The sequence below is a fragment of the Lygodium microphyllum genome, chromosome 5 (genome assembly GCF_053477565.2).
Source record: "Lygodium microphyllum isolate KBCC chromosome 5, Lygodium_microphyllum_v1.1.10, whole genome shotgun sequence".
In the NCBI taxonomy this organism is placed as follows: domain Eukaryota; kingdom Viridiplantae; phylum Streptophyta; class Polypodiopsida; order Schizaeales; family Lygodiaceae; genus Lygodium; species Lygodium microphyllum.
Genome location: NC_141139.1, coordinates 136269356 through 136288600, shown reverse-complemented (window position 1 = coordinate 136288600; position 19245 = coordinate 136269356).

The following is a 19245-nucleotide window of genomic DNA, read 5'->3' as shown; positions in this document are numbered from 1 at the left end:
ACCGATAAGTTAGGGTTGAAAAAAATCACTTTACGCATAGTCAACAAATCATGTGGAAGTAATCTTGAAATTATCTTCTAGAATTAACCAAATTGGCATAAACCTAAAACACCTAAGCCGTAGAGTACTCGTTCAGAATAAGTTAAATTCCAAAAGACGCCTATACCTTAAATACTTGCCCACATTCACTGATTGTAGGGACAGTGAAATGTAATCGTAAAATGAGCTAGGGTTTGTTCCTAAAAACCTTACAAGATGAAACTTGGAAACCCTAGGTCTAATGACACCAGCCTATTAACCTGAAACAGATTGTTTCGTGACTCCATTGTCTCATAGTTTGAAGCGACACTTGCGCAACAAGTACGGAGTCATATGATCTTGTGATTGGATCACAAGGGAATGGCCAAGTTCTTGCAATGAAGTTGGTATGTCCTTACGCAAGTTATCTTGCAAGAGGATGAATAATCATCCTAATTTAGTGGTCTTTCTTGAGTAAAGAAGTTTGATTGGAAACTAAAAGACCAATGGATAAAAGTGAAATAACCAATGAACTTAAGGTTTTACCAAGTCGGGTTAATAGGGTATGCCCTAACCCAGAATACAGGGGATCTTGCCAAGTTGCAAGTCATCCCGGATCGAGTGCTGGATGCATTCGAAAGGAATGATTCATTCCTTAGCAGTTTGCCAATAAAAACGATCAATGGAAATGTTTGTGCTCATTACAGCTTTTAGAGCACTATTTGGCTTTGTTTGATCAATGAATTAAAAGATAAATAAATATCTATACTTCAGGTTGAAGGCATGAAGGGAGAGGCAGCTTCAGTTACCCCCGATTGCCTACCTAACCCTAACCAAGGGGGTTGTTGACCGTGCCGGGAAATTGGACCGAACCCATCGCGAGAGGTCTCTCCGTTGAGCGCTACTTGGATCAGGAGGATGCTTGGGTGTCAAGGGGGGATCTGGCCATAAATCCCTCGCCTTCCAGGTCCTGCACAAGAGGCTAACGTGACTGGGGATTGGATCTCGAGGCCCGCATACTAGTCTACGGGCAGAAACTTGGATTAGTGATTCCTGTGGATTGCTAGATAGCCTTCGGGCGGATTGTGGATAAGCCTACGGGCTAGACTCTTTGTATTTCAAAGATAAATATGATAACCTATTAATAAGGAACTTGTCTGATATTGTTCTTTTATGTCAAGTGATAAGATTACGTGAAGGAATCAGTGCCTAACGGGTTAATTAAAGAAGCTGGTTGTTACATGTCCAACTAATGTGTTAGGTAATTAAATAACTAAAACAACCCGAGAAAACTCCAGAGGATGGGCCATAGGTCCGTCCTACGGATGGGTGGTCCCGGTTGGCCGGAAACTTTTCTCAAATCACGATGGATAGCTGGAAGATCCTCAAAGAACACAAACAACAAAAGCGTTGACCTAGAGTTATGATTAAACTTGATTTACGTTGTTTTAGGGAAACGGAATGGGACTATGCCTTATGGCAGAGAGGTTGAGCTTTGCCTCCCTGTCGTTTCCCATTCTCCTTGAACCAAGTGCAGCGTGAATCCACTTCAGACCTGGCGTTTCTGCGTAAAGTAGTTCGCTTGGATCTCACGCTAGTTGCCGTTAGAAAATGACCAATAAGGAAAGCCCTAGATCGCAAACCCCACTGTCAAAGAGTTTACTGTTCATAATATAAATCATGGGATTCTTATGAACACAAAAGAACTTCACTGGGAGTCATATGAGGAATTTGCATACAAAATTCAGACATTGTTATCCAATAACCAACTTAGTTACATAAGATCTTTTGTATTTAGCATATAATTTTCAGTTATACCATGTATATTGATGAAAAATAAGTCTATGGTAATCTACAACTTGGTCAACTGGAAGTAATTGATAGTCTGCAGGATAAATCACATTGATTCAGGTGCAAAAATATGGTTAGAACTCAAAAAAAATACCAAAAGTTGCCAAAAGTCCACTAAGTACACATGAGACCTGAAGTAATAGACTTAAGTGACCAGCAAGTGACCTGGGTAGGTCAAAAAGTGACCTGGGCCTGAGCAGGGAGCAGCCCGCATTTTTCGGCACAAAATGCGGGCTGCACAGTCTGAGCACAACTGGAGAAAGCTGAAGCTATGGTGCATGCTTTGGAGCATGCAAACTGAAGATCAACAGGCCCAGAAGCTAAAGATGTAAACACAGTGAGAGCTCCACTTCTCTACCCATTTGGTTTGACTAAAATGCATCTTGAAATAGTCTATAAAAAGCGGAAATCTGAGAGAAAAGTATTCAGCCTGCTCTTATGCACGACTTCTCTCATTTTGTCTACCTTATTCTTGGTCCAATGAAGCCCAACTTGTACCCAAGTACTTAAGTGACTTTGGGGCAAGCAGAAGGTGAGGATTTTGAAGGTATATGGGCTGTTATGGGCTGAAATAACCAGTCATAAATAGGGCAGCCCACTGTTATTGTCCATTTTTATGAGCAAACAAGAGATTTATGTGGTTGTAATGGAAGAAAATGACCTCTTTTCATCAGGACTTTGTTCATTAATGATTAGAGGAGCTTCTTCATGAGTTTATGTACTCATTTTGAGCTTGATTATGGGCTGGAATTTTCTGTTTTAAAATAGGGCTGAAGCTAAAATTATGCTTCTTCAATTCATTTCATGTATCTTTGGCCCAAATCTTGAATGTATTTGAGTCTATCAATATAATACTTGTTCCAAAGGGTTGAAATCCATCTATGTACTTGAAATAAAAGCCATTAGAACTTGTATTTGATATTCATAATTGAATTGAGAATCTGAAAATATCCTTTATGATATGATGTATGTATCCAGAGGCATTTGATGTAATCAAGATAGAGTTATTTCTTCCGTTCATGTATGCTAAATACATAGAGAAAAAGCTTGAATTCTTCTTCCGTACCTAAATCATTTCTAAATCCCGGATCTTATTAAACCCAAATCTATTTCCTCTTCCTGAACTTTGAATCCTAAACTCCTCTTCTGCACTAAAGCCCCGGTGGTAGACCTTCAGCCCTTAACACGACGACAGTGGTGAACCCGACGTGAGGGTCCGTTGCTGCGGAAGAAGAAGTCCAATGGGAGAATCATCAAGTTCGGGAGGAGATGCCTTGCAACAGTTGGTTTGTCTAATGCAAGAAAGCCAACAACAACAATTGCAATTTCAGCAGAAGTTGCAATTGCAACAACAACGGAGACAAGAAGAAGAGCGGATTGATGCTGCTACCATTAAAGCCTTAGAAGCAGTTGGACAAGAGCTCAAGCAATTTAATGGGAAAAATGTATCCTCTTTTATCCGCCTTTATACTGACAAGAAGGTCTTCTTTGGAGTCCCTCAACATGCCTGGAGCTGTTATTTTGCCCGTCTGGCTATGCATGGTCTCCAAGACTGAATTCATGGTCTTTTCCAAAAAGATGCGGGATGGACTGTGTTCAAGAAGGCTCTTCGAGAAGAATTTTTCCTTGAAGATTCTGGCCTTATGACAAGGAAATTCTTCACCGAATGGGTCGAAAGGCCCAATAAGGGTCTAACCACAACTACTCTTCATCGAGAATTTGAAAGCAAATTTTCCCAACTAGATCCTGACGACCAACAAGGTATGGAAAGTCAAAAGATTGAATTATTTCTAAAGGCTGCAGATTCTTCTCTTCAGGAGAAATTAACTGATCGACTTGAAGACCCTGACTCTGAGACGGGATTGAAGACTGCTTGGAGTGATGTCACTGAAGCAGTTAATATGATTGCTCGAAGAGAGTGATTGTGCCTAAGATGGGAATCAATCCCTGCAACAAGTGAATCTATGAAGGAGCCTGTTCCAGTTTCTCGACCTCCTGTCTCTATGGCCGAGCAACCAAGAAATTTTGCTATTCCATCTCCAAAGAAGGATGTCATGGACGAGCTAATTAAAAGCATGTGGGATCTCCATCTTAATCTAACGGAGATTAATTCTAAAGTGGAAAGGCTTGATGTAAAAGTAGAAGAAAGGGGTCGGTCAACTGCCCAAAGGCCTGTACGAGAAGGCTTCAAAAGATGTTGTATTTGGTGTGGTAGCCTTCAGCATGACAAGAGGGAGTGCAGTGCATTCTGTGAAGCTGAAGCACAAAAATTAGTCTGTTGGAAGGATGGTAAAATTCATGCAACTGAAACCGGGCTTCCACTTGAGCCAAACTTTGGCAACGGTGGCATGAAGAAAAGATTGGAGGATTTGGCAAGAAGAACGGCCTATGCAGCTGTTGATGCTGCAATCTATGGGCTGCAAATTGAGTCAACTAATGAAATTGTTAAAGCATGTAAAATTAATGCAAAATCTAAAGTGTGGATGCAGGCCTTGGATCGCATGGAGCAAGGCAAGGCAACTAAAGATGATTTAACCACTACTAGTCAATGTATTCGAGGAAGAACTGGTTGGACCGAGCCTATGGATTCATTTTCATCTTTTGCCCGATTAGCTGAAATTAATATTCAAGAAGCCATGATAGAAGAAAAGAGAAGAAGAGAAGAAGATGTTTCCGGTCTTTCTTCTTCAGGACCGACTAAACGCATAACAAGAAGTAAACCAGACCAACAGAAGGCTGCTGAAAATCCACCACCGCTAGAGTTTGACATGGGAGATGCCCCTCAAGCAAAGAAGACAGAAGGAAAAAGAAAAAGCAAACATCCTAGTTACAAGTTGCAATCTGACATAGAGACCGCAATGGATCTTAAACGGATCCTAGAAGAAAGGATTCTTGGAAGTAGAATTGAATTTACATTAGGTGAAATTCTCGGTATTGCAAAATGAGGATTTCATGATGTAATAATTGATGTAATTAAACGAAAAAGACAATATGTTGGTGGGGAAACTGAAGAATCTGTACATGCTTTTTTGCAAGTACTTCATGTGTATTTGCAGGATGAAGAGAAGCTGAAAACTCAAGGGATTCAATTGGAGGCAATCAAAGAATTGATTATAGCCATAGAAGCCAAAGATGAAGACATTTATGAAGCAGAAACTAAAGAAGCCATTATGGTGGGGACTTCTCAATCTAAAGTGCAGCCCATGCGTAAGAAAGAGGCTCTTCTTCACAACATGCAAGAAGAAAGTGAAGCTCACTTTATTAATAGTAGTCACTACTCCCGTACCCATTGGGCAAGGTCGACTACTGAAACTGTTGTTAAAATCGGTGAAAAAGAAACTCCATGCATTGCCCTTATAGACCATGGTTCGGAAATTAATGTTATGTCAAGAAGTCTCTTTGAGAATGGCGGATGGCCCATTGATGTGGACCCAGGATGGCGCATGAAGGTAGCCAATAACTCTTCTGGCGATCTTTATGCAGCATGTCCTTATGTACAAGTTACTATTGGTAATGTAAAAGATGAATTTCATTTCTTTGTTCAAGATTCCTGCAGCTATCCTATCATTCTTGGAAAACCATTTATTTCCGAGTCTCGTTTACAGACAAAGGCTCTTGATGATGGTTCATCATATGCTCGGATAAGAAGTAAGGATAATGACAAAGCTGTCCAATTCTTGACCGTCTGTGTTAATCACCATCGGAATAGGGATCGATTGAGACATCATCGTGTTCATCCTAATGCCCAAGAATTTAAGGGTTTTTAGGTAGCGTTGCTATAAGTGGAGGCTATGGTAGTGCATCATGTCACAAAAAAATGTCTCCACATATAAAGGAGGCAAGGCCAAAAGCTGATTTGTAGGTTTTTGCAGCCAATAGTGTGGGCTGTTATAAACAGTTTTCAGCCATGAACAGGGCTGAAAGAAAGTATTTGTGTCATATGGAACAAGAGCTGAAGCAAATTGATGTTTTACCTAAAGATGAAGAAATTTCAGGACTATTTTATGGGCTGAATTATAATGATACAATGTCTGAAATTTATACAGCCGTTCATGCAGAAAATCAAGCTGAAAATCAATCCATACAGGTATGTACATTGGATATGTATGACATAATTCAAGAATTTGCTGATTATGAAGCTTCTGGACAACCAAACAAGGATGAAGTAAGAGTAGAAACAAAGTATAAAACAGTTGATAAAAAGGTCAAGCCGATGGCTACTCCTCTACCACCTGAAAGCGAAGGACTGGCAGAAAGGGTATCCCAACAGCCAAGCCTTGGAGATCCTAAAGATATTGGTTACCAATTTACAGCAGAAAGTCTACAAAAGCTGAAAATTGGTGTGAAGACTCTTTTCTCTTGCCAACACCTGAAAAGCAAATCTTCATGCAGATGTTAAAGAATCATGGCAAAGCTTTTTCATTTCAGCCACATGAAATTGGCTGTGTGAATCCAAGCGTTGTGGCACCAATGGTGATTTTTACGGTCCCACATGTTCCTTGGAATCTTAAACCAATTCCGGTTCAAAGGGCTCATTTGCCTAAGTTATTGGAACTTCTAGATGAAAAGATAAAAATGCGAATATTGGAGCCATCTTCAGCTCCATATTCCAACCGATGGTTTACCATACCTAAGAAGAATGGATCTTTGCAATTCATTCAAGATTTACAACCCGTCAATAAAGTCACTATTAGAAATGTTGGATCAGGGCCAATTGTTGATGAGTTTGCTGAAGCTTTTGCAAGTAGGGCAATCTATTCCATGGGAGATTTATATTCAGGCTACGACCAATTTCAGCTTGCTTTGGAAAGCCGAGACATTACCACAATGAAGACGCCTCTTGGCCTAGTCTGCATGTGTACTCTACCTCCAGGGGCTACAAATTCAGTAGCTCACATGATGAATGCTATGCATAAAGTATTGAGGGATTATATTCCTCAATTAACTCTTCCTTTTCTTGATGATGTTCCAATCAAAGGATGTAAAGTTCATGAGAAAAATGACGAACTCAATGAACTTGGATGTCGAAAGTTTGTTTCTGATCATATTAATGATTGTGCTTAAATCTTGTCTAAATTAGAAGAAGTCCATCTTACTCTTTCAGGAGCTAAATCTGTTTTTGGAGTCGAAGAAGTCATTGTGGTCGGACATATGTGTGGTCCATATGGCCAAAAGCCTTCTCCATCCAAAATAGATGCTATCAGCAAAATGCAGGAAGAATGTACAAATGTTTCAGAGGTGAGAAGATTTCTTGGTGCATGTGTCTTGTACCTTATTTGGATACCACATTTTGCTCATGTTGTTGAAAGTCTTTATCAGCTGCTAAGAAAGGGCAAAGGTTTATATGATATCAATAGCCCGCGAAACGAATCAAACTTTTCAAACGAAGAGAATCTTCAACTTATAAACTTGATGACTTAGATATGAGCCCTCTACTTGAAGACATGCAAGAAGAAAAAGACTTAGAGAATGAAGATGAAGATATATCAGAAGAAGACCCTCCTTGACCTGTAATCTTATGAAATGGCGCATGCCGGAGGATGTGCAAGTTAGGAGGGGGTGAATGTCAAAGACTTTACTGTTCATAATATAAATCATGGGATTCTTATGAACACAGAAGGACTTCACTGGGAGTTATATGAGGAATTTGCATACAAAATTTAGACATTGTTATCCAATAACCAACTTAGTTACATAAGATCTTTTGTATTTAGCATATAATTTTCAGTTATACCATGTATATTGATGAAAAATAAGTCTATGGGAATCTACAACTTGGTCAACTGGAAGTAATTGATAGTCTGCAAGATAAATCACATTGATTCAGGTGCAAAAATATGGTCAAAACTCAAGAAAAATGCCAAAAGTTGCCAAAAGTCCACTAAGTTCACAGGGGACCTGAAGTAATAGACTTAAGTGACCAGCAAGTGACCTAGGTAGGTCAAAAAGTGACCTGGGCAGGTCAAAAAGTGACTTGGGACTGAGCAGGGAGCAGCCCACATTTTTCGGCACAAAATGCGGGCTGCACAGTCTGAGAACAACTGGAGAAAGCTGAAGCTATGGTGCATGCTTTGGAGCATGCAAACTGAAGATCAACAGGCCCAGAAGCTGAAGATGTAAACATGGTGAGAGCTCCACTTCTCTGCCCATTTGGTCTGACGAACATGCATGTTGAAACAGTCTATAAAAGGGGGAAATCTGAGAGAAAAGTATTCAGCCTGCTCTTATTCATGACTTCTCTCATTTTTTCTACCTCATTCTTGGTCCAATGAAGCCCGACTTGTACCCAAGTACTTGAGTGACTTTGGGGCAAGCAAAGGGTGAGGATTTTGAAGGTATATGGGCTGTTATGGGCTGAAATAACCAGTCATAAACAGGGCAGCCCACTGTTATTGTCCATTCTTATGAGCAAACAAGAGATTTATGTGGTTGTAATGGAAGAAAATTGTAAAATATTACACGGCGCAGCGAACAGAATCTGAGAAAGAGATAGAGAGTACACAACAGATAAGAGGAGAATCAGTAAAATTCTTTAAATCCAAACAACTGATACAAAGATGGCTCTGTCCACCCGTGCGCTTCCAATGAATGAAGCTTAGATGGCGATCTAGACAGAAGATAGGTGAAGAGCTTAAGGCTAGCTGGAACAACAACTCTGACTGGGTGAAAGATAAGTGTAAGATGGCTGCGAAGGGGTTTAGCTTTTATAGCCCGCGAAGGTCGTTAGGTCGGCCTGCTGACCGACCTACCATATGAGCCTCCACTAGTCGGCCAGGGAATATTCCAAGGAATATTCCCTTTACCATCGGGCCGGGGGCGCTGCCCCCGGACCCCCGCCAGGGGGGCCGCTGGCCCCCCTGGGACCCCCCAGCCAGGGGCCGCTTCCGCGGCCCCCGGACCCCACAATAGGGGCCCCTTTTAACTCCCTTACCACGCAACTCAATGCAATGTGCCTCGAGTTGCTACCAGCTTAACCACTCCGTCTAACCCAAAGATTAGACCCACAACAGTCACCTTTTTGCCATCCGGTCACATAGACCTCATCTGATATACAAGTCAGGACTCAACCAATGTCCGGGCTCACATTTGGCTTCTCCTCATAATGGGGGCCTTACAACTTTGAGCACCATGGATCATTGGTAGCACCTAATGAGGGTGGGGCATTGATCATATCTAACACCCCCCCTCAATGTCCACCCATAGGTGAACTATCTCCTCGGCCCAATGCCGAGTCTCTGAAGATGAACTTGAAGCAGATCCTTCGTAAGTGCTTTGGTGAAGATATCTGCTCCATTCTCCTTTGTTGGACAGTAGACCAATTCCACTATCCCATCCTCCATCAAATCACGCACATAGTGATACTGGATCTCTATATGTTTGGTGCGTGCATGAAACACTGGATTTTTGGCAATGGCGATGCAACTCTGATTGTCACATCTCAGCACAGTTGGTTCTTCATCCTGCACTCCCATATGCCATAGAATCCTTCTCAACCATACGGCCTCACATGCAGCAAAACAAGCTGCCTTGTACTCTGCTTCGGTAGAAGACAATGCCACTGTTGGTTGCTTCTTACTAATCCAAGAGAAAATTCCTGAACCCAAAGAGAAACAATAACCAGAAACTGACTTCCTGGAATCAATGTCTCCTGCCCAATCTGAGTCACAGTTCCCCACAAGAGAAGTTCCGAAACTGTATGTGATACCATAGTCAAGAGTTTTCTTCAAGTATCTGAGCACCCGCATCCCAGCATTCCAATGACTCTCATGAGGTTTGTTTGAGAACCTGCTCAAAACACCAACAGCAAAACTGATATCTGGTCTGGTGTTACACAAGTAGATTAGACTGCCGACCAACCTCCTATACCTCCCAATGTCTGCTAGTGCTGATGTATCCTCAACGGATAACTTTACATTCACCTCCATAGGTGTAGCTATCTCCTTGCACTCGGTCATGCCAAATGCCTTCAAGATCTCCCATGCATACTTCTTCTGAGAGATGAAGATCTTTCCTGGCTCTTGCCAGACTTCAATCCCCAAACAATAGTGCAGCAAGCCCAAGTCTGTCATTTCAAACTCAAAACTCAAAGCCTTTCGAGTTTGGTTGATCATATCTTCATAGTCACCTGTAATAAGAAGGTCGTCCACATATAGGACAATCACTACAGACTTTTTACCATCCCTGTAAACATACAAGTTAGCATCTGAGGCACATCTTTTGAAGTTTAGATTTAAAAAGAACCTATCTATCCGCTGGTACCATGCTCTGGGGGCTTGTTTCAGCCCATACAATGCCTTCTTTAGTTTACACACTTTGTTCTCAGAATGGGGGGCCTCAAACCCTGGTGGCTGAGCCACGTACACCTCCTCCTTGAGGTCACCATTTAAGAACGCTGACTTAACATCCATTTGGTACACTGGCCACTTCTTGTGGGCAGCCACTGCAAGTACCGTGCGAATAGTGGTCATTCTGGCAGTTGGGGCAAATGACTCTTGAAAATCAAACCCTTCAACTTGTGAAAATCCTTGGGCAACCAGTCTAGCTTTGTACTTTTCTAAGGTACCATCAGCCTTGTACTTTACCTTCCAGATCCACTTGGTGCCAATAATCTTCCGCTTTGCTGGCCGATCCACTAGCTCCCAAGTGTCATTCTTCATTATGCTGTCATACTCCGCCTGCATAGCAGCCTTCCATGATGGATCTGCAAGTGCTTCTTCTAAGTCAGTTGGCTCCTTTACTTCTCTCATAATCTCAACCATCAAGGCCATGTTGACTATGTGAGCAGAAGCCCTCCTTTGCTCCTCTATTCTCTGAGACCTCCTTGGTCCGTCTGCCTTCTCCTCAACAGATGCAGGCATAGGATTATTGTGGTCATAGAGCTGCTTCACCCAGCGCGGCAATGGCTTTTCCGGTGGGGTGATGTCAGGTTGGTGAACTTTTTCCTCATCATCTGAAGATGATGCTTCCTCCTCCTTAAGGATAGGGATAGCTCTCGGGACAGGTTCATAGTGGACTACTTCTTCGCTTGATGATAAAGTGGAAGACCTTGCCTTCTCCTCCTCCACTGTATGCGGCTCCTCCTTGAACACCACATCACGGCTCGCGATGATCTTCTTTGCCTCTTGGTCATATAACTTGTAAGCCTTCTGCTCATCACTATAACCCAAGAAGATACATTTTCTGCTTTTTGGTTGTAACTTGTTTCTCTTCTCATCTGGAACATGTGCATAACATTCACATCCAAAAATTCTGAAATGTGAAACAGATGGTTTCTTACCAGTGTAAGCCTCATGAGGTGTTTTTCCCTTGAGAGCCTTTGTGTAGCTCCGATTTAGAATGTAGACTGCAGTATTAACAGCTTCAGCCCAAAAATGGTTAGGCAATCCCTTGCCCTTTAGCATGCATCTTGCCATCTCCACAATGGTACGATTCCTGCGTTCCACAACACCATTCTGCTGAGGTGTGTGAGGCGTCGTCAATTGACGCTTGATCCCTTTGCTCTTGCAAAAGCCTTCAAACTCCTTTGAGTTGAACTCACCACCACCATCTGTTCTAAATTTCTTCACACTTTTCCCTGTTTCATTCTCAACAAGTATTAGCCATTCTTTAGACTTACCAAAAGCTTGAGCCTTATCATGAAGGAAGTACACCCACATCTTCCTACTGTAGTCGTCGACAATCAACATAAAATAAGAAGATCCCCCCAAGGCCTGTGTAGGCATCTTACCACACAAGTCAGCATGCACCAACTCTAGAGGAGCATGTGCTCTATTCTTGCTTTCTTGTGGAAATGCCTTTCTCTGTTGCTTGCCCATCATACAAGCTTCACATGGTTCCTTCAATTCAGTTATTGTAGGTAGGTGAGCAACCATACCTTGCTTTTGCATCTCCTTCAATACTGCAAATCCGATGTGTCCAAACCTTTCATGCCAAAGCTTACTTGTGCCCACTCCAGCGGTGGCTGTAAGAGCACTTAGCTCATACAGGTTGTTCCTTCTTTCTCCTTTGCCAACAATTGTGCCAGCACTATCAATAATTTCTGCACCTGTCTTCTTGAACCTCACTTCATGACCAAGATCAGTTATGGCAGCAACTGATAAGAGATTTCTCCTGATTTCGGGAACATACAACACATTTGAAAGCTTTTTGACTTCACCATTTGCAGCAACAAAAGAAATAGTACCTGTGCCCGCAGCAGGGCATTTAGCATCATTTCCAACCGTCACAGTGATGGATTCTTGTAGAGGCTGCATAGAACTGTATAGACCTTTCTTGTTGGTCATGTGACGGGAGGCCCCACTATCCAACACCCAAGAGTCAGTGGTAGATTCTTCTTGCGCCGAGGAGCACACTTCCTATATGGTCGCCATGAATAATTCCAACTCTGCTTCAGCCGTATTGGCTGTCTCTTTCCCTTTAGTTTTAAGGGTACCATTCTTTTCATCTGCCTTCTTGACACGACAATCTGCAATTGCATGTCCTTTCTTCTTACAGTAGAAGCACTCTCCTTGAAACTTCTTCTTGCCGCCCTTTTTCTTTTTGTCACCATCATTTTTGGTGGAGGAAACACCTTTGCCTTTTGCATTGGCAGAGAATGCAGCATCTCCATTGTTGCTTCCTTCTCGGGCTTTCAGCCTCAACTCCTCCTCCATTAATAATGCACAAAACTCCTCAAAAGTCAAAGCTTGAGGTCTCACCTGAGTATTAAGGGCAGTTACTAGTCCATCAAACTTTTGTGGACAAATCCGAAGACACCTCCGAGCTAGCTCTTCGCTAGTCTTTTGTATCCCAGCGCCAGCCATCTGGTCGCGCAGATTCTTAATCCGAGTGATGAATGCTTCAACCGTCTCTCCTTCAGCAAACTTCTCCGCTGCTAGTTGATTCTCCAAGTTTTGAATCCTTGTTTGGTTTCGTGTTTCATACTGACTCCTTAGTACATTCCAAGCCTCTGACGCTTTGGTTGTATGCTGAATCAGAGTCAAAACACTGTCAGAACAGCTTGTAACTAAGGCACACAATGCATCTGCATTCCTTCGTTTCCAAGCTCGTAGAAGATCTGCATTCGGAGGAATCATCATACTAGGATTTGATGGGTCGGGGGTAGGCTGTGGTTCTGCGTCAGTCCCCAGCACAGTCTCCAGAAGCTCATAAGAATCAAGGATAGTAGTAATTTTGAACTTCCACAAGGTGTAGTTTGTACCATCTAACTTGCCTTCGCTGAAGGTTGGTGGACGAATCCTCAGTGTTTGAATAGCCGGTACAGCAGCACCACCTCCTGCACCGCTTCCTGATGCGCCAGAACTGCTTCCCGGAGTCGACATCGTTTCTCTTTGTTGTTGAAGCCTTTGCCTCTTGCACGCTCTCCGATCTCTAGAGCCCCCTGGGCTCTGATACCATGTAAAATATTACACGGCGCAGCGAACAGAATGTGAGAAAGAGATAGAGAGTACACAACAGATAAGAGGAGAATCAGTAAAATTCTTTAACTCCAAACAACTGATACAAAGATGGCTCTATCCACCCGTGCGCTTCCAATGAATGAAGCTTAGATGGCGATCTAGACAGAAGATAGGTGAAGAGCTTAAGGCTAGCTGGAACAACAACTCTGACTGGGTGAAAGATAAGTGTAAGATGGCTGCGAAGGGGTTTAGCTTTTATAGCCCGCGAAGGTCGTTAGGTCGGCCTGTTGACCGACCTACCATATGAGCCTCCACTAGTCGGCCAGGGAATATTCCAGGGAATATTCCCTTTACCATCGGGCTCCCTTACCACGCAACTCAATGCAATGTGCCTCGAGTTGCTACCAACTTAACCACTCCGTCTAACCCAAAGATTAGACCCACAACAGTCACCTTTTTGCCATCCGGTCACATAGACCTCATCTGATATACAAGTCAGGACTCAACCAATGTCCGGGCTCACATTTGGCTTCTCCTCATAATGGGGGCCTTACAACTTTGAGCACCATGGATCATTGGTAGCACCTAATGAGGGTGGGGCATTGATCATATCTAACAAAATGACCTCTTTTCATCAGGACTTTGTTCATTAATGATTAGAGGAGCTTCTTCATGAGTTTATGTACTCATTTTGAGCTTGATTATGGGCTGGAATTTTCTGTTTTAAAACAGGGCTGAAGCTAAAACTATGCTTCTTCAATTCATTTCATGTATCTTTGGCCCAAATCTTGAATGTATTTGAGTCTATCAACATAATACTTGTTCCAAAGGGTTGAAATCCATCTATGTACTTGAAATAAAATCCATTAGAACTTGTATTTGATATTCATAATTGAATTGAGAATCTGAAAATATCCTTTATGATATGATGTATGTATCCAGAGGCATTTGATGTAATCAAGATAGAGTTATTTCTTCCGTTCATGTATGCTAAATACATAGAGAAAAAGCTTGAATTCTTCTTCCATACCTAAATCATTTCTAAATCCCGGATCTTATTAAACCCCAATCTATTTCCCCTTCTTGAACTTTGAATCCTAAACTCCTCTTCTGTACTAAAGCCCTGGTGGTAGACCTTCAGCCCTTAACACGACGACACCGCAACATTCCATGGGAGTGCTAGGCGGAACTTTCTAAACATCCTTTCTGATGGACTGCTAAGACGTGTCCTGAAGATACAAGTGGACACGTTACAACATGATGGGATTAATGGGTATCCTTATGTGCTAATACTTTGCGATTCATGAGGGTAAGTTTAGAGCCTCCCTTTAAGCTGACAAAGATGATAACATTGATTTACGCATGGAGAGTGGTTCTATTCTCGTCCAAGAATCTTCTTTCAAGAGCTATGTGGATTTGTGTGCTTTCCATGATGTTTTCCTTTTAGTCAACATATGAGATTTCTATGCCTCTGCACCATAGTTTGTTTTCCTCTTTTTTTTAGTTCATCTCATCCAACAACATATTAAGATAGTTATGCAATAGTCATTTGCCATTGGAAGTGTGAGTTCACACTAAAGTTTTGTCAAATCCCTAGATATTTCTCTTTCTTCTAAATGCCCGAGTGATATGTAAGCAAAAATTTACATACACGATCTAGAAAAAACATTAAAATGCCTAAATAGAACAATCACTTTTATTTTATAATCAACAAATTTTCATAGATAAGAAAATCTGAAAGAAAAAAAATACTTAAAAGGTAAATATTTTTCTTTAAAATAGCTAATGTCATGAGATGAATATAAAATAAGATACTTGCTAAATAAAGTAATTTTAAAATTTATTAAACTGATGGCAACTATGTATTGGTGCATCACGAATGGCCACGAGTTTATTATTGGATAGCTTTGGATCCCTTTCATTTATTTTCGAGCACACCATTACATTTGTTTACGATTCAAAAAAAGAAAAAGCCAACGGTTTACAAAGGTATTGGTTTTATAAAGATTTACTAAGTATTAGAAAAAGAAATACATTAAAAAAAGAAGCTCCATCTTAGTGTGGGGGGAATGTTGGTGTGGTGAGAACCAATGTTTCCCAAGAAAGCTACTTTGTCTTTCTCATGATCCAACAAAACACAACACAACCTTGTCATGAATACCCAAAAAAGAATACTTGGCGTCTGTCAACAAACTCTCACACACACAATGCAAATTGATCTTCCATGCATCCTACAATTGAAGCAACAGTTTTTCTTGGTCATATTTCATGCAACAAATTTCCTAGAAATGATGAAGAAGCTTCATTCATAGTGCAACCTTCAGTGAGAATATCAAAGTGAGCGTATCCAAGACATCAATCTATTTTCTCAAATTAAGGGGAAAAACTTTGTTTAAAATGCTGTAAATACAAAAGTACAAAAGTTTTTAATGATGCATAGGCCACTTGTATATTCAAGTCAGAATGATTATCCATTTAGATATCTAATTGAATTTATCATAATTCTTTGCCCAACAATCAAATTTCCATCTACTCTTATAAAAGCTCAAAATCAGTTTCATATTGTATTGTTCAACCCCTGTGGAGTCTCAAAGCTTGCCATATTTTTAGAATCTTAGATTAGATTTTTAGAATTCAAGAAATTTTCTTGTGTTATTTGGATTTGATATACCAATAAATAATTATATATTTCTATTGAATGAAGTAGAGGGAAAGGGGAAATCCTAACCCCAGCCATTTAGAGGCTATTTAAATACCCTAGAGGTCACTCTCAATGTAGAGGAGAGTGTATTAGTTGTACTTGTGAACTACTCATTAAGCAAGATCTTCTTCTTGTACTTGAGCTCTCTCTCTATCCCTCTTGTGCATAGTCTCTTGCTTTCACTATGATATTTCAACATGGTATCACAACCATGTCTAATCCCTTCAGGTTCCCCAATCAACCTGAGTGCACAAGAAAAGCTTCATTTCCCCATCTTGGTCTTTCAACCTTCATAGCTAGCTAGCACCTACCTCCATTGGAGGAGTTGGTGTGAGCAAAGGAGGCCATATGAGCTCTTGATTTCTTATGGGAACTTCTTCCCCAATTTAAGCTGCATTAGCATGCTGAGTCAAACCTAGACATTGGAGGCATATCATGCTAGCATTGCAATAGACCCCGGGGAATTCAGTCATAAATATATGTATATATCACATGGGTTCAACATAAGGGATTTTTAAAATACAAATTTTACACATTTTTCACATACAAAAGGGTCCCATATAAATGGGTTACTTACAAATTGAATAGAAAAGGGTTGTCTTTTATTAATTAAAAATTCACAAATAAGGATATTCATAAATAGGCCTTGAACACACATGATATAGAGGGTATACATATAGTGAACTACCTGGGCAATAGATGCAGAAAATGTGACTTTCAATCCGGTCTTCACTCAAGCATCTCACTAAGCTTGACATTAGTGTTTCTAAATGCTATTGATTAACCTTCTAATCACTTGCTTGCCGGATATTTGTTAAATCTAGTATAAACATATTGACCATTATAACATCTCATCTTGTAACACATTAGATTTAAGCCTGCTATGTATTAGTCATCTCTTTTTGCTTTCACACTTATTGGCCATTGTGTAAAGGACTAGACATTGCCATTTCCTAAAGCAATCTGTAAGACCTTCCTATCACGGCCATTTCTTATGCCATTGTTAGACTCAAATCCGTAAGTTTGATGGAAAAGACTTTCATCCATGGTAGGTACTAATGAAGTATAAAAGGATGGGAATGAGGCAATTGGTCCTTCATCAAAGGGACCAAGGTTATTGATCCATCAAACCTGCTTGATGTAGAAGATGATGAAAGTGACCATGCCATAATCATGCTTCATCTAGATGAATCCCTAATTCATCATATTGACCAACTCTCCATTGCCAAGGAGAAATGGGATGAGCTTGAAAATCTTTATGGTGCTACAAGAAAGAACTCTAAAATTTTCATTAAGATCAAAATTTTTAATCTGAAGTATAAGTAAGGAGAAGACCTAGGTAAGTTCATTTCTCACATGAAGGGGCTCATGGCATGTCTATCCTCAGTTCAAGCTCTAATTCATGATGAAGATGCCATTGCAATTCTCTTGAAATCTATAAAGAATGTATTTCCAACCCTTGTAACAACTTTTACCAATATACCTAATTCAATCTTGGAAAGCACCATCCAGTCTTGTTTAGATGAGGAGAGAAGAAGTCAGGGATCTACTTTAAGAGCCCATGAGAAACTGTTAGTTCATACTGTCTCCACCAAATGCTCCTTTTGCAATAAAAAGGGACATCTTGTCAGTAACTGTTGGAAAAAATATTCTAACAAAATGAAGTGCAACAAATGTAAGAAGACAGGGTATATTACCAGTAAATATCCCATGGCCATCCAGAGGCTATTTAAACAGCCTAGAGGTCACTCTCAATGTAGAGAAGAGTGTGCCAATTGTACTTGTAAACAAATCATTAAGCAAGATTCTCTTCTTGTACTTGAGCTATCTGTCTCCCTCTCTTGTGGACACTCTCTTGCTCTCACTTTGATATTCAATGGCAACCACTAAATTGAGGATTGTGTCATCCATTTCCCTTCCACAGAGGAATCCATATTGAGACTTATGTAGCATCTTTGGTCATATGAACTTCACTCTTCATGCTTTCACCTTTGCAATGATTTTTTAAATTACATTTAAAATGTGAGGGGCCTTAATATGTTTGGTTTATCATGAATCCAAGACTTGAGTCCTAGCTATGGTACAACCCACCACTTTCTTAGTGATTGGTATCGGTCTTCTCTAATCTAGAGCTTGCCAAGACTAGTTGTTATGTTTTTTGTGCCAAGTGAAGATGGGAGAAACTTCACCCATAATCATGGGGGAAACATCCACTAAATCATACATCCTCTTCAGGTCATGCCATTTTTCCTTCTCACATGCAATCGTGATACTATTTCCATGGAAGTGGTCAACCTCAGTTGGCATCTTGTTCTAGTCCCCTATGAAGATGGTACACTCTTCTGAAATTTTTCCTTTCAAAGCTTTCCAAAGCCTTGATCTATTCATGGATGCAAACACATTTCTATATATTTCTCTATGACATTCTTTTTCATTGGATACATTGCCAACTAGACATAGCAATGCTTTCATGTGTTTAGGGTGCAAGAATTTATAACTAGTTGCATGTGTAACCTTCTCTCTTGATTGTCCTTGAAAAGAATTAGTGTTTAGCTTCGAGATGGTCCTATGTATATTTTAATTTTATTACTATTTTTTTAAAAATTCTAATCCTTCTATCATTGAAGCACGGGTTTAGGATGGCCATATTTACAAGAGTAGTAAATGAGGATAGAATATATCAAATCTCTATATCAACATATCATATTAAAAGAACTAAAACTAAATCAATATAGGTCTTTATTATTTTATGCATCATATGGACATTTTTGCAATCATTCCTCATGACTTATGGAATTCTTCAATTGATGGATTCACATGAGCACTAGTGACACTTTTGGAAAACTATTTTATGTGTATTTTTCATTGGGCCTTTACTTTCCTTGTTATCTCCAAACAAGGGACAGTTTCTCATTTTGTACTGTCTTTTTCTCAAATGTAGTAGGGTTATGTAGTGGTCCCAATGGGAAAATTTTGATGCCAAAGCTCTCAAGTGGGCAAGGAGTTAAGCATCTCTCCAATTCTAGGACACTATTCACTAGCTAAGTCATTGGGTCTTGTTAGTTCACATGTGTTCAATATAACATCCAATAAAGTGAGATTGAAGGGGGGGGTTAGATGTCATTAATGTGACCCTTTAATTTTCTCATGAGCCATTATTTACAAGAAATTAAAGTCATCAAAAATCTTCCATGTATCAAAAACCCCATCTATGATGCATGCAATGATCATTCAATTTTGTGAGTAGATGTTTTATCTGCAATGTTAATGTTGGAA